Source organism: Epinephelus lanceolatus, chromosome 15, assembly GCF_041903045.1.
Source record: "Epinephelus lanceolatus isolate andai-2023 chromosome 15, ASM4190304v1, whole genome shotgun sequence".
NCBI lineage: Eukaryota > Metazoa > Chordata > Actinopteri > Perciformes > Serranidae > Epinephelus > Epinephelus lanceolatus.
The window spans coordinates 5,144,370-5,170,765 of NC_135748.1; the positions used below are offsets into that span (position 1 = coordinate 5,144,370).

The 26,396-nt window shown below is 43.6% G+C and overlaps 1 pseudogene; it reads right to left on the bottom strand.

The window, feature by feature from the left end:
* Positions 1-5,616: 5,616 nt before the first annotated feature.
* On the bottom strand, positions 5,617-8,862 carry LOC117266914 (uncharacterized; annotated as a pseudogene).
* Positions 8,863-26,396: the final 17,534 nt, after the last annotated feature.

A 26,396-nucleotide genomic window follows, 5' to 3' on the forward strand; every position in this document is an offset into this window, starting at 1 on the left:
TAAAGGAGATAGAGAAGGTAAACTCACAGGCTTTCTCAACCCAAACAGCACTGCCACCTTCAACAAACACAGGCTAAAGTTAAGGGAGATAGAAAAGACTAACTCACAGAATCAGCAAACACACTCACCTTGCAGCATGGTCTCAAACAAAAGAGATTCAAATAGGCCACTCCCACATTTAAATAACCTTCCTCTTCCTGGATTTTCTCCTGGGAGGATTGATTGGTGGATCTCTCCACCTGAACTCAAAGAGTTATGTACCCTGCCTAGTGGGTCCCCCTGCTGGCCCTCAGCTGACATTATTCCTCCTCATCCCAATCCACTGACTAGATCTAGCTGTTTCATCTGACATTTCCTTCACTGTCTTCCTCAAACTCTGTCCCCACACTCCAAGTTCCCCCAGGAGTGAGACAACTGATCTTGCTATGAATCCCCTACACCCGACTTCCACTGGACAAATCCTAGTGCTCAACTTCTGCTCCTAAGTCTGCATACCTAAGCTTTTTTCTTTCATAGGCTTCTTCCACTGAGTCTTCCCAGGGAACTGTCAGCTCAATGAAATAAACTATCTGTTGACTCACTGACCACAACACTATGTCAGGCCTCTGATTGCTACAAACTATTTCCAGTCGATTTCAAGTCTAAATCATGTCAAAACCTGCCTAGGATATCTGCCTGATTGCTACCCAATGTATTCTAGGGTATGTCTCACCCTTGCTGTCACTGTAAAAAATAAATTAACTGCCTTGTAAAACCAACAGAAGGAACAGGAAAAAAATGCATATGTCAAAGTTCATGTTCAGGTTTTAAAGAAACATGACTTTTACTTTATCATTTCTCATTCCCAATACACTGTGTTAGTGTGCAGAGTGCTGCATTAGCTGATTGTTAGTCCCCTCTGTGGTTTAGGAGTCTTTTTGAAGCTGACGGAGTCCTTTTAGGGAGACAAAAAAGGCCTTTAAAGACATGACAAAAGCTCTAAAACTGTGCATAGAATTTATCACAGTTTGTAAGATCATGAAAGGGGCTTCTCACACATTATCTCATTATAGTTCAGCTCTATTTTGTAAACTCCCTTATGTATCTAATGCAGGCTTTCCCCATTATAATGATGTGATTCCCAACCTTCTCTGCCACAGATGTCATGGGGAGCTGTGAGAAATATTTTAGCGCTCTGCTACCAAAGTATGGTTCCTGATCTCTGGTGATGCTGTTGGATTCCAATGTGGCTCCTTCAGAGATTCCTTCTCTCTTGGGGTTGATAATGATGACCATGCTTTCAGCTGGCACATATTTGCAATCTTAACGCTTCATCCACTCAACAGAAACTATGATTAATGGCTGCAACCTGAACATTCTGCAGATAAATAGAAGCCAGGTGGACATGGATGAAGAAAAATGATGCCTGCCGAGCCTTTTTCTCACTGCTGGGTAGAGCTTCCTAACACCATCAAGGTGGTTGACAAATGAGTCAAGTTGTGGTAGGAAAACCAGTCCATCAGTACAGCTCCATTCTTCTACTCTGATGTAGCCTGGTAATAATGATAAAACATGTTTATTCCATGTATTGTGTCATATTTCATCTGGTCAAGGAATGCTAGGAATCCATATTACAGCAGATGGGAGAGGCATATGTTCTGCGAGGCCCTGTGATTAGGAATGCACACACCACGTCCATGTACTATACAGTTTGGTATTCATGTGCACTACATTAAGCTGTCAACGTGCTCTCAGAAGGAAAGTCAAATTTAGAATAACTGTGAGTTCATGGGGATATTGCTCATCTTGTATTAATCCTGAACAGTGTAAATAAGTGAATGGAAGCACTGTGTTCATTGTAAAACATTTCTTTCTTTCTTTCTTTCTTTCTTTCTTTTTCTTTCTTTCTTTCTTTCTTTCAACCATGCTAGCAGTATGATTCTCAGGATAGCATTCTTCGCTGGCTGGATTGCCATGACATTTTGTATAGACATGACTCCCAGAGGTAAATCCTACTAACTTGTTGACAGTGTTGGGCAAGTTACTCTCAAATGTAATATATTACATATTAGTATTTACTTATTTGAAAGTAATACATTTCTTTACAATATTAATCTCTTTGTAGAGTAATAAGTTACTTATTACACTACTTTTACGTTACTTTGACCAAAATGTGCTCAGAAGAACTAATGTTCATTTTAAATGGATGAGGGTCATGTTGTTTCACAGCAGGTAATCAAAGCACAGAAGCTTCAGTTTATTGCAGTTCATTTTTTTAATGACTTTCTTGCTAATCCTTGCTGTTGTTTGCACGTTATTAGCCTTGATAGCTACATTAGCTTAACAGTTAGCGAGGGCTTCTCCTTCTGCTCTTTCTTAGTTATGCCTCTGCCTCATTTAGCGACAGTGGTAATTGTAACAAGTGTAGTTTATTTGCTGCGTTGGAGGCTCAGTGAATTTGAAGCGCGGCTCCGCACCATGGAAAATCATTCAGTAGCTGTGGTAGTTAGCCAGCCCCCTGTAGCCAGTGTGGAGCCACATAGCATAGCCTCTGCTAGCGGTCCCCCAGTAACCCCCGTGCAGCCAGGCGGCTGGGTAACTGTCCGGGAGAAGCGTAGTACCAAGCCGAAGCCCAAGGTTCACCACCAGCCTGTTCATGTTTCTAACCGTTTTTCCCCACTCAGTGACACACACGCTGAGGAGAAAACTCTGGTTATTGGCAGCTCTATTTTGAGAAATGTGAAGTTAGCAACACCAGCGGCCATAGTCAAATGTATCCCTGGGGCCAGAGCGGGCGACATTGAGTCAAATTTAAAACTGCTGGCTAAGGCTAAACGTAGACTTAGTTTAACATTACACAACATACATCTATCTTTAAGTTCATGTCACCCAGTTTTATATTGTTATGACAGCATGAACCCCAACCACCAAAACATGATAACATGATAAACACACTTATATATATATATATATCGATACATACAGACCAAAAGAAGAAATACAATTAACAATTAGAATTACCGCCCCTCTATGCACCAGTCAAGTTTCTCTTACAGTTTACATCTATGTCTGTGAATGGATGCTTCACACACATTCACCCCTCGACAACACGGGAGATCTATACAATCAGCACAGTTTGAAGGTGGACACCCAAGATTAGTGTCACCAATTCAGTATGTGACCAAATTCTTCCCTTTCTGTTCCTGAGATATGACGTTGAATAATGGCCACAAAAGTGTTTTATGCAGAACATTATAATATCAAAGTGAAGCTAACCTTTGACCTTTTGGATATAAAATGTCATCACTTCATTGTTTTATCCTATTGGACATTTGTGTAAAGTTTGTAATAATTGGCATATAAATTCTTGAGTTATGGCCAGAAAACATATTTTGTGAGGTCACACTGACCTTGACCTTTGACCTTCTACCAAAAACATCCTAATCAGTTTATTGTTTAGTCCAAGTGGATGTCTGTGTCAAATTTGAAGAAAGTCCCTCCAGGCACTCTTGAGATATTGCATTCATGAGAATGAAGCAGTGAAGGTCACGATGACCTTGACCTTTTGGCCACCAAAAACTAATCACTTCATTGTTGACTTCACAAGGATGGGACAGGCAGGTGGATGGAAGGATAACCTGAAAATATAATGCCTCCAGCCATAGAGTTGCTGGTGCAGAGGCATTAAAAAGAGAAAATGGAATCCCAAGTTTGTTATTAGAGCCACCCCTAATACTGTGCATTATTTTTTCTATGTATACGAAGGACATTAAATCTTTCAGCCAAGGCTTTTGATCCTTCCAATGAAGTAAAGTATGCCTGCGGGCTACAAGAAAAGCAATAATAATATATAGAGAAATTTAAAAATTCTACAATAACACCAAAAATAAACATCAAGGACTCTCAGGTTTATTGAGGGCTTTTGAGAGTGTATCATAGAGAGAAGACCAGAATGAACCCAGCCTTGGACATGAGAAAAACATGAGTGTGATTGGCAGGTGACAGATAGGTTTACTACACAAAGGAATCACATTCAGCCATTGGTGGCCGAGGCTCCCATACACGGTGCCATCTGCCACTCAGTTTTTAAAAGCACTCACACACTGATGGCACATCTGGAGCAATTTGGGGTTCAGTAACTTGCCCAAGGATAATTTGACATGCCGACTGAAGGAGCCGGGGATCAAACCACTGATCTTCCAATTAGTGAAAGACCCACTCTACCTCCTGAGTCACAGCTAAATGTATCAAACAAGAGAAGCCTGTCAGTCAAAGCCGCTGACTCTGAGGATGTTCGTGCAGTCTGCAGTAAACACAATGCAGACTGCCACTGCTCTGACTCACTACACAGTATAAATACTGGATGAATGCTCTTACCAGCTAATTGTCATGAATACATACAAAATAATATACAGCCTTAAGCTATGATGTCATGGTTTAAGCCCACAGTAAGAGAATATTATTTGTATTTATGTAACATAGAATAAATTACATGCTTGGAAAACTACATCTACACAACTGTTGTCACATTTATGCATGTTTCTCTATTGCTTTGAACTTCGAATACCAATTCCATAAAGCTAATAATAGAATCACTCATGCTGCAAGGGAGAGGAGAAACATGGACACAACACAGACAGTAAACACACTGAATTGATTGTATCAGAGTAACAGCATGCAGTGCCGTTTCTTGTTCATTCATCTGTATTCATTTTCTGTGTGCTGGAGTTTCATTAACAATTCTCAGATTTTTATGACAGATGATAACCTTGATGATTATCTATTTTAATGGAAGATTCTGTAAATCACTGGACAAGCAGATGTGTTTATTGCTAAACTGTTCTTTATATCACTTCCACCATTGTTTTTGTTCCATTTCTTTCCACTTCCTGTTGCTATTGGTGGCTGTAATGAGATCAAGTCAAGTCTTTATCCACTGTCAGTCTTCCTCACTGTACATTAGATGGTAATATTGCTCAGATATTTGATTAAATGTTGCAGATGTTCACAGACACAATGCAATACATTCCCACTTCTGCTGTACACAGGAAGTTGATGGAAGAAGTTTATTGAAGCATATAAGGTCAAAAGGGCACATATATATGTATATAATAAGTAGCTGATCCATCTCACCAGTAAATTTCAATTCACACACTGAAATATCTCTGAAAATTATGACTCCAGGTTTTCCTTGAAATCTGCTCTAGTTTGCGAATACTTTTTCATTGTGTAGTTTACCCCAAATTGGACACTGCTAATTTTGCCTTTGATAACAGAGGAGTTATTTGCCTTGATAACAACCAATATTCAGTCAGAGCAGGAAGGCTGAATTCATGGGATATGTGTAATTTTACTACCACTACTATTTACTGCTTTATTATAATTGGATTTTCCGTGAAATCAAATATAGTGCCTCTAATGGTAGACTCAGCCAATCTTCTAGAAGTCATATGTTTACAGGAATCATTCATATGGTGTATATATATATATATATATATATATATATATATATATATACATATATACACATACATACATATATATATAGTAAGCTTTAACATACACCAACTTGGTGCTCCTGGACACATCTTCAGTGATATAACCTGGGGTCATTGGGTGTTTCAGGTCTTTCAACAATCAGACACCCTCTCCCAGGCGACCCAGCCGGGGCTGATCAAGCCCCGACTTGTGTCCAGGTAGCTCTACCCCACCCACGGCTCTCCTCTCCTGATCCACAGCCACCTTGATGCCACCTCTGCTGTATCAGTGGCCGACTTAATTGCTCTTCTCCTACTGGCCCCTGTGATGCCCACCGTCTTATAGACCCTACAGAGGGACTGGCCCACGAACCCTCTGCATCCCACCTCGATGGGCTCACACCTTGCCCGCCACCCATTGCTTCGGCATTCCTCCACCAGCTCTGTGTACTTGGCCCTCTTCTCATTAGCCTTCTCGATGCAGTCCTCCCAAGGCACGGTGAGTTCCAAGAGGATGACCTGCTTGGAGGCTTCAGAGGTCAGCCCTATGTCTGGCCTTAGTGATGTTGTGGCAACAGATTCTGGGAACTTCAGCTGCCTCCCCAGATCAACTTTCAGCTCTCAGTCTTGTTCCATTGTTGACAGGCCAGGGGAGGTGGTCCAGGCTGTAGGCTTCTCCCCAGCTCTGGTGAAAGTGATGGTATTTTTCACTGGGCAAAGGCGCTTACAGTGGTTGATACCACTACAGATGGTATCCACTATGGCCTTCAGGACTTGGTCATGGCGCCAGCGGTAGCGCCCTTCGCCCAGGGCTTCTGAACAGCAGCTGAGGATGTTCTCTAAAGTTCCTCTCTTGAGGCACAGAGGGCATGCTGGTGATTCGACTTTCCCCCAGCAGAACAAATTGGATGGGCTTGGCAAGACATCATAGATAGCCTGTATCAGAAATCTTATTCGATGGGGCTCTGCTCTCCATAGCTCAGTCCACAAGACCTTGCGATCCACCACTTTCTCCCATCGAGTCCAGGCTCCCTGCTGCCGCATTCCCACCATCTGGCATGCTCGCTTCTCCTCAACTGCTGCTCGCACCTCCTCTAGGACCGGTGACCTCCTATCCTTCCCCTGAGCCTTGTCGTAGCGAGGTGTTGTACTACTGCCCAGGCCAGCTCTTCCATGCGCCACTGTGCCCACCAGAGCCTTGTGCCTTAGCTGTGACTCCGCTGCCTCCACTGCCTCAGCTGCCCTCCATTTCCGCCCCGTCCTGACTTCAATCCCAGCCTGGGCTACTTTTGGGTCACTGGACCCTTGGTACTGCAGCACCTCCCTGGAATGAGTCACCATGACTCTTCGCTCAGGCTGCTGATAGGGAGCTTCAGCTTGTTGTTATGCCCGTACAGAGCGTTGCTGCTCAGGCTCCCAGGTAGTCCCAGCCACCTCCGCAGGAACCTGCTGACCCTCCTCTCAAAGCCCTCCACTGTAGAAATGGGGACTTCGTAGACCAAGAGGGGCCAGAGAATCCGTGGGAGAATGCCATGTTGGTATATCCAGGCCTTAAACTTGCCAGGGAGGCCGGACTTTTCCACTGCAGCTAGCCAGGTTTCCAGCTCTTGGTTGGTCGCTTGTGTGGAGGCTGTGTCCCTCAGGCTGCAGTCAAACACTTTACCCAAGCTCTTTACAGGTTTCTCGGTGATTGATGGAATCTGAGTGCTGTCAAGTGTGAAGCGGAAATTTTCCATGACCTTCCCTTTCTTCAGCACAAGTGACCGCGACTTTGCCGGCTTGAAGCTCATGCGAGCCCAGGTGATCAGCTCCTCGAGGCCGTTCAGGATCCACCTGCACCCCGTGACAGATGTAGTCATCACCGTCAGATCATCCATTAGGCTCGGATAGGCGACTGTCGAACTCCAGACTTGGCGAGGGGCCCCCTGCACTGGGCCTCAGCAGACTTCGCCAGCATGTTCATGGCGAGTGCAAAAAGGGTAACCGAGATGGTGCAACTGGTGATTATCCCTTTTTCCAGCTTGTGCCACTCTGAGGTTGTTGACCCAGAGGAGACCCTCAGGCTGAAGTTTGCATAGTAGACGATGATGAGGTTTCTGACCTTGCTCAGGATGTAGTGCTGATTCAGTGCCTCTTCAACTAGCTTATGGGGTATGGACCCGTAGGCATTTGCAAGGTCCAGCCACAGTACAGACAGGTCCCCCTTGTTCTCCCGGGCTTCCTTGATCAGCTGGGTGACCACGCCTGTGTGCTCCAGACACCCCGGTACCTTTGGGATCCCTCCCTTCTGGGCCGAGGTGTCGATGTACGAGTTCCTCAGGAGGTAGTCTGTCAGGCGCCTGGCAACAATGCTGAAAAAGATTTTCCCCTCAACACTGAGTAGCGAGATGGTCCTGAACTGATTGATGTTCTGTGACTCTTCCTTCTTTGGGATCCAAACCCCCACTGCAAATCTCCACTGATGAGCTACCTTGCCCCTCCTCCAGATCACCTTCAGGATCTTCCAGAGCCTGTGGAGTAGCCTTGGGCAGTTCTTGTATACCTTATAAGGTACTCCACTAGGCCCTGGGGCTGAGCTTGCTCTTGCCTTCTTGACCACCTCTTGGACTTCCTTCCAGCTAGGCTCCTTCCCGTCAAAGTCCAGAGCTGGTGCAGGTGGATGAATCAGGGTCTTGCAGTGGCCCAGGTCTTGCTCCCTCAAATCATCGCTGAAGGTTTCTCTGAGGTGGTGGTCGATCTCAGCTTTGGAGCAGGTAAGTTGGCCACTGCGCTTCTGCCCTAGCAGCTGTTTTGTGAACCCGAATGAGTTTGCTAGGAAGGCAGCACACTTCCTGGCCCTCTCCCTCCTCCTCCTCCTGTGCCACTCAGCTCTCCTCAAGGTTGTGAGCTTCTTGCGGATTATGCTACGAAGCTTGGCAAAAGGTGCTCTCTCCTCCTCACTCGCCACCTTGAACTGCCGCCTCAAGCTCTTTAGCTCTTGCCTGAGCTGGTGGATCTTACTTGCTCTGTTGTTCATGGTGTAGGGGAGTTTCGCTGCTCGCTTCTCCTCCAGCCCGAATCTCTCAGCTGCTAGGCTGATGATGGTGGTCATTGACTGGAGGCGTCGATCAGCTTCACCCTTGGCAGTGGCTTCTAAGATGGAATCGGCATCCTCGTCAAACTGGAGCCACTCCTTGTCCTTGCTGGCTTGGAGCCACTTCACCCAACGATGTTCTGATGCTCTGTGTGAGTCTGGTGCTTGCGTCACCTGGAGGCTCCGGGCACTGTGGGGTGACTCCGGGCCTGGCTCCTTCTGCGTCTCACCAGGCGTAGTTCCTGAGCACTGTGACACTTGCACCTTCTGCTCACATTTCATCTTGGCCTGGTGGATCCTCAGACCATGTCGGTTCTTGCATACCTTGCCGCATATGCATTCCATAGTCGTCGTCGTGTTTCTGTTGCCATGTGTCGTCATCATTTTATCTGTCCGGGTGGGATTCTCTTCCGCCCCCCTCTCGGAAATCCCTGGCGGTATTTCTCCATAGGTCGATCTGTAGCTTGTTGTGGGTTTCTTCCTCTCAGAAGAAGCAGGTGGGGCTGCCAACCCTTACTGCCCCCCAAAAAAAGTAATATAGTAAAAATGTGCAGTAACATTTTTATTTATTCAGTTATTTATTTATTTATAAGTATTATACATTGCACTTTCATGGGAGATGAGACGATCATGGGAGATGATAGCCTATAGCCATACCAGAGGCTCTGTGAGGCTTAACTCTACAATGTGCTTTAGCCTCAATGCTGTTGATATTAACAAGCTGATGTTTGGCAGGTATAATGTTTACCAAGTTCATCTGAGTTAAAAATGTTAGCATGTTCACATTTGCTAATTAGAGCTAAACACAATTACCCCTTTTATAATATGACAGGTCTGGACCAAAGTGGTGGATCAATTTAAGCCCTGTATACACTGTGCGATTTTGGGCCATCCCAAACTAAAGATGATCAGTGTGAAAGACACGTGGTGATATATTTAGTTGTGTCTCTAAAACGGTGGTCCTATGTTGCGCAGTGAAAGAGAGTCAAGGATGGCTGTTGTCATGGTCTTGCAAATCTCAAGTCTCCCAAATTTATTAGATCCATGTCGCACAGTGCCAAGTCCTGCCAACGCGTATGCTATATGTCACACTAGAGGCCAATGCTGTTATGTTAAACATCATGCCTCTTTTGATTCCACATTGATGGCACAAAGGGTCAGATGAAAGCTGTACACTGCCATCTGGAGCTAACTGCAAAATATTTGAATTAGGGAAACAAATATGGAATTTGACAAGTATTTGCAAAGCATCTGTTACAGGTGCTGGAACTGAAGAAAAGTCTCCTCTGGTCCAGAACCAAAACTCGCTCACCAGGTAGGAGGGGAGCCTCTTGTGCCGTCCGATCATAAAGCCTTTCATTTTTGTCTGCTGCTCTTTGTAGGCTGTCAGATGCTTTCTTATAGGCATAGTGCATGGCTCAAGTCAGCATATCTACAGGAATCCTCAGGTGGCGACCAAACATGAGGAAGGCTGGCGCATATCCTGTGGAACCATGAGCAGTATTATATGCCTGGACTAGCCCTGGTAAATACTCCACCCACCTGTTCTGTTTTTCCACTTCCAGTGTGTCAAGGAGATTCAGAAGAGTTTGGTTGAGCCTCTCACAGGCTCCATTCCCCATTGGATGGTAGGGAGTAGTGCAGCTCTTTCGGCATCTATAGATTTGGCACAGTTCTTTAATTAATCTTGACTCAAAGTTAGGGCCTTGGTCTGAGTGAAACACTTCAGTACAGCCAAATGGCTGGATTACATGTGTCCATAGAGCATGGGCTGTTGTCAGAGCCATTTGGTCTGGTGTGGGGACTGCCCATGCAAACTTTGAGAACAGATCGGTCATAACCAGTATATTTTGATACTTGTCTGTGGGGCGACCCAAGGTCAAGAAATCAAGAGCCACAATGTGCATTGGTGTCTTGGGTATGAGAGGAACTAGAGGTGCTTAACCTTGTGATCTGGCCTTGTGCAGAATGCAGCGTGGGCAGGCTTGAATCCAGGTATTCACAGTCTCCTCCATTTAGGGCCAGTAAAAGTTCCTCCTAAAAAGGGACAGCGACCTCTCCAACCCTGGGTGCCCCGTCTGTTGATGGTACATTTCCCATAGCGGTTGGGCTTGGACAGCTGGAATGACAATCTGTTGAAGAGTCTCAAGGGTTTGCAAATCTTGTACATTTCTGCACACAACACCATCTTTTAATTCCATCCACCTCCAATGGCTCAATAGTCTCTCTTTTCCACCGTTCTGGATCTCAACCCCAAATGTCAGGCACAGCGTCTGGAGTGTGTGGATCTTCCCCCCCACCTCTCCATCACATTTTCTGAGCAACGTTCCATCGGGCAATTACCCCTGCAGCCACTGTCAACAATGTCACTTCACACAAAACTAAACATTTTTTCCATCCTCACACAGGAAAAAGATACAACATAAAAGGAGTCATTTCCTGTCTCACATCCAATGTTATTTACATGCTCTTAAACATTCTTTTTTTTGGAACCACACTGAGTCCAACCGAGATTGTAAACTACCACATAACATATTCATTCATTACTTATCCAATTCTAACTCTCCCTGCTTACCTGCCAAGAGCAAAAATACAGTATATTAATCATCACAGTTCGCCACACTCGCAGCAACTTTACACTCAAGTGTGTGTTCTCGTTTCCTGAACGTATTCCCGCGATCCTTCCCTTGTCCCTGCACACACAGTGTAGCGAACACGCCCTCTGCTGGTCAGAGTTAGACAATGCATACTACTAGATAACACTACATTTTTCAACCAATAAACCACTTATCTTATCAGAAAACACCCAGACAATAACACCACACTCTGAACACGAGCTGTACAACATGAAATGCAAATTAAACATATGAATAATATTTATGTAGGTATATCAACCCACTGATTGCTCTGTATGCCACATATACTTACTGAATCATCCAAAGTTGATGTTGCTATGCAGTTTATCTGTCTTTAAAAATACTTATTTTAGATCCCGTTTTTAGACAGAGGCGCCTCTTATTATAGTTCGTAGTTTATAATGGTTCTGTAGCTTGATTCCGCCTTACTCTACTATATAGGAGGTCCAGATGTTAATTTGTAAAATATGTTATGTAATTTAAATTGTGTCCGCATATTGTCTGCATGTGGATTTATATTACTTTGGTATTTAGGTACCTTCTATGTACTTCTCACTGTACCTTGCTATATTTTTCATATGTATTTTTCAAATGTATTTGCTTGATATTTTTCTATAAGTATTTTTCCAAACTGACTGATACCAATTGACACCAGCTGTGTTAAATCACATGTCTTGTATGGGCGGGTATCTTCTTAAGCTACCAACTCTCTGTCTATCCATGTAACAGCAGTTTGAGAAAGAGCCTTGTGCTCTAAACATCTATAATAAAAAAGCCTTCAATGGGAGCTGAGACTTAGTATGCGGTACATTTTCTCCGTTTTTCATGACTTTTATATATATGTATCCAGCACCCACTCCAAATGGACCTTGGGATGTGCGTGTTTTTTGACTATTTTTGCGTGGGTGGAGCTTTAACCACTCTCACAAGCCGTTCGTCTCCTGGTTTTTCTCCAGCTTGGTCAACATTATTGTTGTCCTTCCCGGGGCGCTATTTGATGGTATAGTCAAAGTTAGCCAACTGTGCAACCCATCTTTGTTCCACAGCCCCCAGCTTTGCTGTTTGTAGATGTACTAGTGGGTTGTTATCTGTCACTACAGTAACCTTTGCCCCTCACATATAGTCTTTAAACTTCTCCACTATTGCCCACTTCATAGCAAGAAGTTCTAGTTTAAATGAACTGTAGTTTGAATCATTGCGTTCAGGCGGGTGAAGGCTCCTGCTAGCATATGCAATTACATGTTCCAGGCCATCTTGTTCCTGGGCCAGGACAGCCCCAAGCCCACAATTACTGGCATCGGTGTAGACAGTAAATGGGAGTGTGTAATCAGCATATGCTAAAATCGGGGCTTGGAGAAGCTCTTGTTTCAGTTGTTGGAAGGCTGCTTCACACTGATCAGTCCACTGAATAGAGGGTGAGCGCCGGCCCGGGCTGCGCCCAGTACCAGCTGAAAGTTCATTAAGGGGTTTATTTTTGAAAAGCCCCCGTATGAAACGCCTGTAATGTCCCACAAACCCTAGGAATGCACAGATTTGCCTTACAGTGCTGGGGGACTGCCAATCCGCAACAGCTGCCCTTTTGTCAGGGTCAGACTCCCTGGCTGGTGACCACATGTTCCAAAAACTTCACTTGTTTCTGGAAAAGCTGGCATTTCTCTGGGCGGAGTTTGAGGCCATAGTGTCCCAGGGCTTGGAACACTGACTCCAGATGGTCCAGGTGATCTGAAAAACTTCTGGAGAACACAGTCACATCATCCAAATACACAAGAGCTGATTCTGTTAACTGCTCTCCCAAGCACCTCTGCATTAATCTTTGAAAAGTAGCGGGTGCATTGCAAAGGCCAAACGGCATCCTTTTGAACTCAAATAGACCAAATGGTGTTGTGAATGCAGTCTTTTCTTTGTTGCTTTCCTCAACCTCAACCTGCCAATAGCCACTGGCTAGATCCAATGTGGAATACCACTCTGCTTTGTTCAGGTTTGTCAGAGAGTCTTCAATACGGGGCAGGGGGAAGGCATCTTTGTGGGTGACACTGTTAAGTTTGCGGTAGTCCACGCAAAACCGCCAAGCTCCACATTTCTTTTGTACTAAGACAATAGGGGTGGCCTAGGGGCTACAACTCTCCTTGATAAGCCCTCCCTCCAACATGCCTTTGAGTAGACTACGGATCTCCTTATAAAGTGTAGGGGGCACTGGTCTAAACCCTTCACGAATAGGCTCTGCATTACCTTTGGGAATGCGATGTTTCACAACATCAGTGCGTCCGTAGTCTTCCTCGTGGGTGAAGAAGGCACGTTGCCATTTGTGGAGCAGTTGGTCCAGCTGCTGCTGTTCCCCCTCTGTCAGACCAACTCCCTTAAGGGAGAAACCAGCATTTCCACCAGCCGCTTGCAGCAGCTCCTGGTCAGCGTCGATGAGGCCAACCTCCACCACCCCTGGACTAACCTCTACGAGGGAGAACTCCTTGCCCTCCTGCACACTCCCAGGGTCAGCGGCCAGCCTCTGGAGCCTGCTGAGATCAACAGCATAAGGGTGTACATTCCTGACTAGAGCCCTAGCTACCTCTACACCCCCATTTTCTCTTAAGGGTTCCACCAGGCCATAGCATTGCTGCCTTGAAGAGTCAGGGGGGATCTTAGCCCATACTAGGGCTTCACTCTGTGCAGGGATGGTCACTGTGGAGCGGCTGGCTAATCTGGCTGTGGCCTGCCATTTGTTGCTAATGGAGGCTGCGTGAATATGTTGACAGTCCACAAAAATGCTATTCCACTCCCTACTGAAAATTGGGGACCCGGAGCAGTTTAAGCCTGAATTCTTTCTGTGGAACAATTCCTCCCAACAATCTGCAATTACATTCATTCCTAGAATGGCCTTGTTGGCTCCCATGATGTCATCTTTAACTACCACTATACCATGTGCGGGGACCCGGACTCCGCAAACCTGGATGTCAGCGACCATGTAGCCTACATAGGGTACCTACACAGGGCGTTTACAGCTCTAAGCCAAGACAAATGTTTACTGCCCCTTAGCTGTTTGTGCTTGAGGAATTTGTTACATACACTTTCATTGAACAGGGTAACCTGGGAACCAGTATCCACTAAGCACTTAATGTCTACATCATCTACTTTGACATTTACTATGGGGCAGTCTCCACTCATTTTAACATCGGGGCTGCAGTTGGTGGGGTCACTTTCAGAAGGTCCGGACACTTGACCTGCGGTGGCCGGAGAACTTAAAAATCCTGATAAGTTGTCTTGGAGGGGCAATAACGGCTAATGTGTCCCACTTCATCACATACATTGTATGTTGGTTGTCCTTGAGGATCCCATTTGTGTTTAGCATTGTTGGGCAGGGCTCCAGGTCTATGAGCTCGATTGGGGCCTGTAGCAGCACGAGGGCGAGGGTCAGCCTGAGTGGGTCTGTGAGTCTCTCAGCTTATCTATCTATCCCCCTGTTCCTCCTCCAGCGCTAGTGCCTCCATTTTTACCTCATCAAAAGACACATGAGGGGTTTTCCTAACAAGTCGCCGGAGCTCCTGGTGGATGGGCCCCTTCTTCAGACCCATGATGAACTGATCTGTCAATAAGACGTCCCCTTGTTCCAAGCCAGTAGCATCCTTCTGTTTCAACCTAGAAAACAGCTCATGTAAACGGAGAGAGAAAGACCTGAGTCACTGATTTGGTTCTTGCCTACAGTTGAAAAAATGAGCCCTCAAGGTGGAAGCATGTGTGTTATCACCGTACAGTTCAGACAATATGTCAAAAATTTTCTCAGGAGTATCTCTATCAGTTCTTTCTAGAGTCAAAATCTCCAGTTTTGACTCCCTTTCTAATAAGACCAGCATAAAGTCTGCCTTTTGAGAGTCTCTGATTGGCTGGAAACCCAGCATTGTCTCCACCTGGGATCTCCATTCTCCAAACTTACTCTCAGACCCAGTGCCGCTGAATTTTGGCACCCATGGGCCCCCCATAAAAAAAAGGCATCATCACAGGCTGTCCTATGACTTGTGTTTCGTCGTCTGACATGCTGAAAAGACAGAGCTCAGCCCAGCAGAACTATCCTGCCGACAACGCCAAATGTCACGGGGAGTGAAACCCCGAATTTTCCTATCTACAGTTCTACTGGGAAGGAGTCTGTCAATCAGCACACAAACAGCAAGGTCTTTACAAAAAATTTTTTTAAAAACTAAATAAAATATTTGCTAAAATAGTCCAAGACTAAAGTCTCTTAAAAAAGTCCAGTTCACCAACAAACCAGCTGCTAAGAGTTCAGGGTCCAGGGAAGAGCCTCTTCTTGTATCAGCTGGGCCAGGCTGCATCCAGAAGTGGAGTGGTAGAGAGCTTAGCTGAGAGGAGGCGTGAAGCACGCCTCACTCCTCCGCAGATCCCACAGCGCCTCCTATCTCTCTCTCTCTTCACTCGCTCCTTCAGCTCTGCTGCACAGGTCTCTCTAGGCCACCGTCACACGCCAGTCCCTCTGCCTGCAGCGCGTCGCTGCCGTGCTCTCCTTACAGCCCCCTGTTCAGATCTGTTGCCCCAGCCTCTAGACGCTTCCTCACGGCTCCATGGCTGCCTGTCGGCTCTGTGTCCTGACTCTCTCTCATCACCCGAATCCCACACACCTGTGTTGCTAAAAAGGGACCCAAACCTCACCAGCACCAATCACAATTGCTGCTGTTCAGTGGACAGGTGCAGCTAATCACGGCAATCAATGTGGTGCACTCGCTAACCACCGGGGGGGGGGCAGACCCACACACCAAAACACACACATACACCCTGTGACACATGGCCCAGTGAATCCCAACACTATTACATTTAAACACTTTTTAGTCATTGTGCTTGACAACATGGCAGCTAACACACTGATAACATGTTGCTAATGCCACTCACAAGTTTTAAATCTGCTGTTACCAGATCATTTAACACTGACAAGATACCTCTTAGTGCTGGTAATATGCTCTGCTATGCTTTGCAATGTCTTTATGTACTAGAATTACCATTTACTGACAATAAATCTGTTTTAACATCCCCCTGTAACAATAAAACACAGCAGTAATCACTCTATCAAGCTTTATTTTGATTTGTGTATCGCTGTGTCACTGCCATAAATCATACTCTTGTGGCACTATGGCTGGGCTACAATATAATCTATACACTGTCAGAGTATTTCATTGAGGGCAGTTTCTCGTGTTGCTGAACTTGAGCATCTCCATGGCAACTATATAAATGTTTTTCCTTGCACAGACACAGGCCATCATTTGCAGGCCCATGCTGAAAAATGGGCCTCCATCTTGTGACAGATCTGTATTGTCCGCTGCAGTCATTGCCGCTGAGCACAGTGTCATCGGTTGATCTTCACTGTGAAGGTTTTTCTGGACTCACAATCGCTGTGTATTTATCTTCTTCTGCTGCGTTTATTGTGCACACTCAACACAGGTCTAATGGTGCTTCTTTCACATGCTGCACAACAGAGAAATAAAACTACTTAGCAGAGCAAGGACTTCATCAGCTTTACCTTGGATATTGCTGCGGATGATCCCCAGAGATTTGTTTTCATCTTTCATGCATGAACATCTCAAGAAACAATCAAGCCCCAGATTCTGGCTTAAAACATCACCCAGTAATGTCTTTGATGCCCTCACCTTGATCTGCAGCAACCTTAAATAAATCAAGATATCTGCACAATCCCTGAGAAACACCACACGTCTCATTCATCACACAGTGTGCTAGTTTTCACACATTCACAACCATTTTTTTTTTATCAATCATGCAACCCAAAGATCGTTTTGCAGAGAAAACAAAGCCAGTGTTTTGAAACCGAGCCTGCAGCAGGCTTGACAGAAGTACAGAAAGTTTGTTATATGATTCAACCGAGGGCTTGCCATGTGAAATAGGAGAAAATCTACCAATGCATCAGCTTTACAAGGAGCAGATCTGTATGTAGCAGATCTGCTCCAGAAAGCTTCTCTTTTGAAAAGAGAAGCTTTCTGGATCTATACTTTAAACACTCTTGCTCCCAGTGGCCTTAATGTTGAGTTTAACATGTTAAACCTTTTCTTTGACTCTTCTCTGTCCTGTGTCTTATAGGCATTGTGATGCATTTTCTAATCCTTTATCCTTAACTTCCTTTCATGTAGATTGTTCTAAATCCTTTAACATTTTTCCAAAATTCCTAAAATTTAACTTTTTTCTATTTCAATTATCTACCATTACTATTGTAAGTGGAGTTTTTCTAAATTCAATTTTTTCCTAAAAATTATTTTTTCTGAAATTGTATTCAAAATTTAACATTTTTTCTACTTAATCATTTACAATTACGTTTCATATATTTAGATGTCTTATTTCAAAGTCCTAACAATTGTTTTTGCAGTCTCCCCCTCTAATAGGAATTCATTTTTCAAGAAATTCTGCTCTTGTCCACTTTAAGTGGTGTTTAAATGCATTATTCTTTTCCTGATCTGGCTGTATTTAAGATAATGATACTTTTTATTGCCTACTACTTTTTGATAAATGAAAAGAATGTAAGTGTTTTTGAATTGTACTTTTGAATTAGGCACTGCTAATTTTCAAATTAGCAAAGATCTGTTGCACAGCTTCACTGCTACATTTAACGCCAAGCAGGCCAAGAAACATTGAGCAAAAAATAAACAAGTTTCTTCCAAACTTGTTTATTACATTCAGAACCCATTTATGTTCCAAACACACACACACACACACACACACACACACACACACACACAAAAAGTATTTGTTGGATTATTGATAAAGGTGAAGTTTCAACAGTTTCCAGTACAGAGCTCTTAATTTGAAAGGCCTGTTAATAAACAAACATTTATAATATTTATCAGTATATATAATAAATACATTGGCTGTTTTCAACATATCAACCAAATTGGTTTTAAGCTCTTTCCCTATACAAAGCCCTAAATGTTGATCGAACATACAGGAACGACGCCCTGTAATGCTTTTTTTTTCTCCAAGCTAGGATTAGATTATATGCAGTTCACATGATCCGGTCAAAATTAATATATATATTTTAAATGCTTGAAGATCCACTCATTACTAAAAGTGTATGTCATCCAAGAGACACAATAAAAACTAATGGAATGGTCAAAGTTGTCATATTGAAATTGAAGGTGTGCTGATGGATTCACATCGCCAACTCATGCACTGAATAACATTACAAGTAAACGTTCCACCTTAAAAGCCTAAAAGCTTAAAACCAGTCATCACAGTGAATCAATTTGTTTTTCTCAGTCTACAGCTGCTGCTGGAGGAAACAAAACATCCTTTTATTTCATAGTTATAATTTACTAATGTATGTAATAAGACTTGCCACGTATGACCAGCAGTTAAATAAGCTTCACAACCAGCATCAACTCAGCCCTGAGCAAGAGTGACTGTCTGCTATTGACCAATCAAGCTCCATCTTTTAGTACCTGACCAAAAATGGGGATAGTAAAGAATGGTTCCACTGGTGCCATCCACATCTTTTCACAGTGGAAACGGAAAAAATGCAGTTCCTCATTTAGTAACACTGACAGAGAAGAAGTTGCAGTGGGTCATTCCACAGTGTATGTTAATACAAGCACAACACAGTCTGAACTTGCTAAAACAGCATTTTCACACTGGGCACTCTGGCCTTGGAATTTTTCACAAAATATTGAAAACATATCAGGCATTCGAAAACCACATTCAAAACATGTTTGCAGAGGACTGTAACTGTCTACAGCTCTCCAATGCTTCTGTTTCTATGTTACTGTGCTATTTGTAAATATAAATATTTTTTTTAAATTGCCTCTATGTAAGATTCTCTATGCTGCCATTATCTTTGTAGGGAACATAAATTAGGCGTCACATGGAGGCACCAATTATGTCTCTTCTCGTCTCGTCTCGTCTCATTGTCCTCCGCTTATCCGGGTCCGGGTCGCGGGGGCAGCAGCCTCAGCAAAGAAGCCCAGACAGTCCTCTCCCCAGCCACTTCTGTCAGCTCTTCCGAGGGAACCCCGAGGCGTTCCCAGGCCAGCCGGGCGATGTAATCCCTCCAGCGTGTCCTGGGGCGGCCCCAAGGTCTCCTCCCGGTTGGACATGCCCGAAATACCTCCCAAGGGAGGCATCCGGGAGACATCCTTACCAGATGCCCGAACCACCTCAACTGGCTCCTCTCGATGTGGAGGAGCAGCGGCTCTACTCCGAGTCCCTCCCGGATGTCCGAGCTCCTCACCCTATCTCTAAGGCTGAGCCCAGCCACCCTGCGGAGAAAACTCATTTCGGCCGCTTGTACTCGCGATCTCGTTCTTTCGGTCACTACCCAGAGCTCATGACCATAGGTGAGGGTTGGAACGTAGATCGACCAGTAAATCGAGAGCTTCGCTTTCTGTAGGGAACATAAACATAAATTTCTGGCCGTCACATGGAGGCACCAATTATGTTGGGAACAACAATATTAAGCCTCACCAAGGGGCACCATTTATGTTGGGAACAATTCTTCTGGTGATACTATAAAAGAGGGGATACTATGTGTTGTGATCTAGGCACCAGTGCTATGGGACTTAAGCCTTAACACGGGCCTGACCTTGTAATAGATCTCCAATTAAAGTATCAAATTGGCTATCGTAAATAATTAGTAATTATTAATAATAATTAATAATTATGTTAAATAATGTGACTTAATTAACATTAAATCACCTCGTGGGGCACCATTCCTGTAAAGGGAAAAATAATAACCAATTAAAGATATCAGTCTCATAAAATACGCTAAACTTTTAATTTGGAATTTTTGATTTATAGTTAAATTAATAACCATAACCAAAATTAACAGTAAAGCCTGAAGGATTTCGAAGTTCTTGATGCAGCAGAGGTTGACTATTCATTCACTCTTGTGCAACATTAAACAGACAGCAGGTGTGATTCCAAAGAATTCTGTTTATTAACAAAGTAAGTGAAGAAAAACACCAAAACACAAATTCTAGTTAACTAACTATATATATATATATATACAAGCTTGGTGTGTATATGTGTGTGTGTGTGTGTGTGTGCATGCGTGCGTGCGTGTGTGTGTGCAAGAGAGAGAGAGAGGGAGAGAGAGAGAGAGAGAGAGAGAGAGAGAGAGAAGGAAAGACAAAGGCAGGTGTGGTAATCAAGGGGCTGTTTGACCTACAAAACAAAATGGCTGACAACAGGGAACTACAAGATGGCCGAATCAAAGCTGGCTTCAGATCGGGAGAGGGGTTTGGCTGACCGTGTGGTCAGGACAAAGACAAAGGAACAGAAGCAGGAACTTTGAGATGCCTGGTTGGCTGTAGCTCTGTTGAAAGCCTATTTGTAAATGAATCTATGAGAATGTGACATGTGTTGCAAACAGTCTGGATTAGTGTAGAGGATGTTTAGTTGTGTGCAAGAATCTGTCTGTGAACAGCATTAGCAAACTAAACACTTAGCTTTGGCGAAGCCAACTAATCAATGAACTGACTGCAAACAATCACAACAATTACTCAGGAAACAGCATCAAATCACATACAACAAGTTAAACAGTCTTGCTTAGCCTGTACAGCTGTGATAAAGCTATGCCCAGTTGTTACATTACCGATCCTTGAATGGATGGAAGAAAGAGTCGCTTTGTGGTGTACTGGCAGAGGAAGGTGGGAAAGAGCTGTGGTTCCAGATGTAGTCTTTGTTGTGTCCTTTTTCCAAAGGTGAAACTCTGAGGAAGCTGGTCACTCAGGGTCTTTGCAGAGTTAACTCCCGTGAATCTGCCCGGCTTTTGGAGGAGACCAGGAGCTGCTCTCGACGCTAAAGCTTGACACACTCCGGGGCAGGCAGCTGCAGGTGTGGATGCCAGCCGGAGTCACCGGCGACCAGTGGATCTTGTTTTGCCGTAAAATTGGGGTTTTCAAACGGAGCTTCTGAGTGCGGGGAGCTTGTGGCGCTGGAGCCGTTCACTCCGAATATTCCTCCAGTTTGCTGCTTCCAGTCCACGCTTGTCCAGCACTAACCGGGGGACTAATCACCACCAGCGGCCCACAACGGGGTCGCGCCAATGGATATTAGTCCAGCAGCTGAGAGGTCCACGCTAACACCACCAGCGCTAACCGGGGGGCTAACGCCACCAGCGGGGTCGCCCCGACATCTTGCATATCAAAAATGTTAGAAAAAATTGTAAACAAGCAACTTAAGGATTATTTGGGTGTTCATAATATTTTGTCTGATGTTCAGTCTGGTTTTCGATCTGGTTATGGCTGTATCACTGCAACAGATCCTCAATGATGTTATATCCACCTTAGACTCTAAACAATTTTGTGCAGCAATCTTTATTGATTTAGCTAAGACCTTTGATACTGTTGATCGTTCTATCTTCGTTCGTAGGTTGGCTAACATTGGGGTCTCTTCTCATTCACTGGCATGGTTTTCTGACTACGTCACGGATAGGGTACAGTGCGTAAAGTTAGAAAATCCCCTTTTGCAGTCCCTTCCAGTTACAAAGGGTGTCCCCCAGGACTCCATCCTAGGCCCTACACTATTTTCTATTTATATAAATGATATTGTTTGCCTTGCTGGAGACTCATCAATCCATCTTTATGCAGACGATACAGTTCTTTACACAGCTGGTCCCTCCCCCGATACAGTACTATCATCACTTCAGAATAGCTTTTATAGGGTCCATCAGGCTTTCTCTTCTTTAAACCTCCTGCTGAACACTACTAAGACTAAGGTCGTGTGATTCGGTAGGAAGGGTTTGATGCCCCTTCCACCACTAAATATTACTACTCTTGACGGAACTGTTCTAGACCAAGTCACTGAATATAAATATCTGGGTATCTGGCTTGACAGCACTTTGTCTTTCTCGCACCACATTAGCAAGTTACAGTCTAGGGTCAAATCTAAGTTAGGTTTTTTATACAGAATGCGTTCTACTTTCACTGCCTCTGCAAAGTTACCTCTTGTTCAAATGACCATCCTCCCCATGTTAGATTATGGTTACGTCATTTACAGGTCATCTTGCAAGGGCTTGCTCCAGAAACTAGATGTTCTATATCACTCTGCTATCCAGTTTGCTACAAATGCACCATTTAAAACACATCACTGCACTCTTTACTCCTCTGTAAACTGGCCATCCCTACATGCCTGGCGTAATATTCACTAGTTTATGCTTATATATAAAACTCTCCTTGGTCTGTCTCCTCCTTATCTGTGTCGTTTGTTGCAAACCACATCTGCTGCCTATAACACTCGTTCTGATCACCATATTCTGTTTAAAATTCCCAAAACAAATAGTGTACTTGGACAGTCGTCTTTCCAGGCTGCTGCAGCCAAGGACTGGAATAACCTGCAAAAAAAGCTAAAGCTGGAAAACTTCATTCCCAAGTCAATTTTAATTGGCAAACTTTCTGGGGAAAACCTGGTGTTATTAGGAGAGACGGCATTCATCCCACTTTGGATGGAGTTGCTCTCATTTCTATGAACCTGGCAAACTTTATTAGTAATTTAAATCCCTGACAACCCAGAGTTGAGACCAGGCCTCGGAGACGCAGTCCTATACACCTCTCTGAGCTTCTAGTTCAGTTACCCAGCCATAGTTTTCATAGTTATATACAAACGGTGTCTGTCCCCCGACCACCTAAATTATTTAAATCTAAAATTAAACAAAGAGGAGTTGTGCATAACAACCTCATAAAAATTAAAAACTCTTCTGTGACAGAAAGACAAAACAGGAGAATTAAATGCGGACTGTTAAATATCAGGTCTCTATCGTCTAAAGCAGTGTTAGTAAACGAATTAATATCAGATAATCATATTGATTTACTCAGTCTCACTGAAACCTGGCTGTGTCAAGATGAATATGTTAGTCTTAATGAGTCCACTCCTCCCAGTCATAATAATACCCACATTCCTCAAGGCAGTGGCCGAGGAGGGGGAGTTGCAGCCATTTTTAACTCTAGTCTGTTAATCAGCCCTAAACCTAAACTAGATTATAATTCATTTGAAAGCCTCGTTCTTAGTCTTTTACATCCGACCTGGAAAACCTCGCAGCCACTTTTATTTGTTATAGTGTACCGTGCTCCTGGCCCGTACTCTGAATTTGTATCTGAATTCTCAGAGTTTTTATCCAGTTTAGTTCTTAAATCAGATGAAGGTATTATTGTAGGCGATTTTAACATTCATGTCGACGTTGATAATGACTCCCTGGCTACCGCGTTTATCTCATTATTAGACTCCATTGGCTTCAGTCAGGGTGTACATGAACCCACTCATTGTTTTAACTATACCCACGATCTAGTTCTGACGTATGGAATTGAAATTGATAACCTAAAATCTTTCCACAGAATCCCTCGCTATCGGATCATTATCTCATTACTTTTGATTTCTTTTTACTCAATTACACGCCACTCAGCAACAGTTACTATACTAGATGTTTATCAGATAGTGCTGTCACAAAATTTAAGGAAAAGATTACTCCATCGTTAAATTCAATACCAAGTCCCTCAGTAACAGAGGTTTCCTGTACCAACTTTGATCATTTTGTTGAACACTTGACTCTGTAGCTCCTCTTAAAAAGAAGTTAAAAAAGCAAAGAAAGTTCGCTCCTTGGTATAACTCTCAAACCCGTAAGTTAAAACAAATATTGCGAAAATTTGAAAGGAATTGGCGATTAACCAAACTGGAAGAATCTCGTTTAATCTGGACAGACAGTCTCAAAACTTATAAGAGGGGCCTCCGCAATGCCAGAGCAAACTATTACTCAGCATTAATAGAAGACAATAAGAACAACCCCAGGTTTCTTTTCAGCACTGTAGCCAGGCTGACTGAGAGTCAAAGCTCTATTGAGCCTTGTATTCCTTTAGCCCTTAACAGTAATGATTTTATGAGCTTTTTTAATGACAAAATTCTAACTATTAGAGACAAAATTCATGACCTCCTGTCCTCAGATAGTACCCATCTAACATCAAACACAGCTGTAAGACCTAATATATATTTAGATTGCTTCTCCCCAATTTCTCTTCAAGAATGGGGTCTCTTAGACCCCATCCCAACTAGGCTACTTAAGGAGGTCTTTCCTTTAGTTAACACTCATATATTAGATATGATCAATATATCCTTATTAACAGGCTATGTACCACAGTCTTTTAAGGTAGCTGTAATTAAACCTCTACTAAAAAAGCCCACCCTGGATCCAGAGGTGTTAGCCAACTATAGACCAATATCTAATCTTCCCTTTATGTCAAAGATCCTTGAGAAAGTAGTCACAGACCAGCTGTGTGATTTTCTCCATGATAATAATTTATCTGAGGAATTTCAGTCAGGATTTAGAGTGCATCATAGCACTGAGACAGCGCTAGTTAAAATTACAAATGACCTTCTGATTGCTTCAGACAAAGGACTTGTCTCTGTACTTGTTTTATTAGATCTTAGTGCGGCGTTTGACACAATTGACCATCAAATTCTACTGCAGAGACTGGATCACTTAATTGGCCTAAAAGGTTCTGCACTAAGCTGGTTTAAATCTTATTTATCTGATCGTTTTCAGTTTGTTGACGTTCATAATGAATCATCCTTACGTACCAAAGTTTGTTTTGGAGTTCTGCAAGGTTCTGTGCTCGGACCAATCCTATTTACTCTATATATGCTTCCTTTAGGTAACATCATTAGAAATCACTCCATAAATTTCCATTGTTATGCGGATGATACTCAGTTGTATTTATCGATGAAGCCAGAAGAAAGTAATCAATTAACTAAAGTCCATAACTGCCTTAAAGACATAAAAACTTGGATGAGCACCAATTTCCTGATGTTAAATTCAGACAAAACTGAAGTTATTGTTCTTGGCCCCAAACAACTCAGAGACTCTCTATCTGATGACATAGTTTCTCTAGATGGCATTGCTCTGGCCTCTAGCACTACCGTAAGAAACCTCGGAGTAATATTTGATCAAGATTTGTCTTTTAATTCTCATTTAAAACAAACCTCACGAACTGCATTTTTTCATCTGCGTAATATTGCGAAAATTAGGCTTATCCTGACCCGAAAAGATGCAGAAACATTGGTCCACGCTTTTGTTACCTCTAGGCTGGATTACTGTAACTCTCTATTATCAGGTAGCTCTAGTAAGTTCTTAAAAACTCTCCAGCTAATTCAGAATGCAGCAGCACGTGTACTAACAGGAACTAAGAAACGAGATCATATTTCTCCTGTTTTAGCTTCGCTGCACTGGCTCCCTGTAAAATCCAGAATTGAATTTAAAATCCTACTGTTAACTTATAAAGCTCTAAATGGTCAAGCTCCGTCATATCTTAGAGAGCTCATAGTGCCATATTATCCCACCAGAACACTGCGCTCTGAGAACGCAGGATTACTCGTGGTCCCTAAAGTCTCCAAAAGTAGATCAGGAGCCAGAACCTTCAGCTATCAGGCTCCTCTCCTGTGGAATCATCTTCCTGTTACGGTCAGGGAGGCAGACACTGTCTCCACATTTAAGACTAGACTTAAGACTTTCCTCTTTGATAAAGCTTATAGTTAGGGCTGGCTCAGGTTTGCCCTGTACCAGCCCCTAGTTAGGCTGACTTAGGCCTAGTCTGCCGGAGGACCCCCTATAATACACCGGGCACCTTCTCTCCTTCTCTCTCTCTCTCTCTCTCTCTCTCTCTTTCTCTCTCTCTCTCTCTCTCTCTCGTATTCTATTACTGCATCTTGCTAACTCGGCCATTCTGGATGTCACTAACTCTGCTTCTTCTCCGGAGCCTTTGTGCTCCACTGTCTCTCAGATTATCTCATATCGCAGCAGTGCCTGGACAGCGTGACGTGTGTGGTTGTGCTGCTGCTGTGGTCCTGCCAGATGCCTCCTGCTGCTGCTGCCATCATTAGTCATTACTCATACTTCTACTGTTATTATACACATATGACTATTGTCACACATGTATACTGCCAGATATTAATACATACTTTCAACATATTGTATCACAGTAGCCAGAACTATAACTATAATATTATTACTTTCAATAATGTTGTTGTAAGCTACTGTCATTACCTGCATCTCTCTCTCTCTCTCTCTCTCTCTCTCTCTCTCTCTCTCTCTTATGCTATCCCGTTATTATGCTGATCTGTTCTGTACGACATCTATTGCACGTCTGTCCATCCTGGAAGAAGGAAATTGATTGATTGAATGGAATTTTCAAGGGCACGATTTTGGACATTCTCACTGAAACATGCAGCTGCTCTTGACCCAGTAGTATTTCT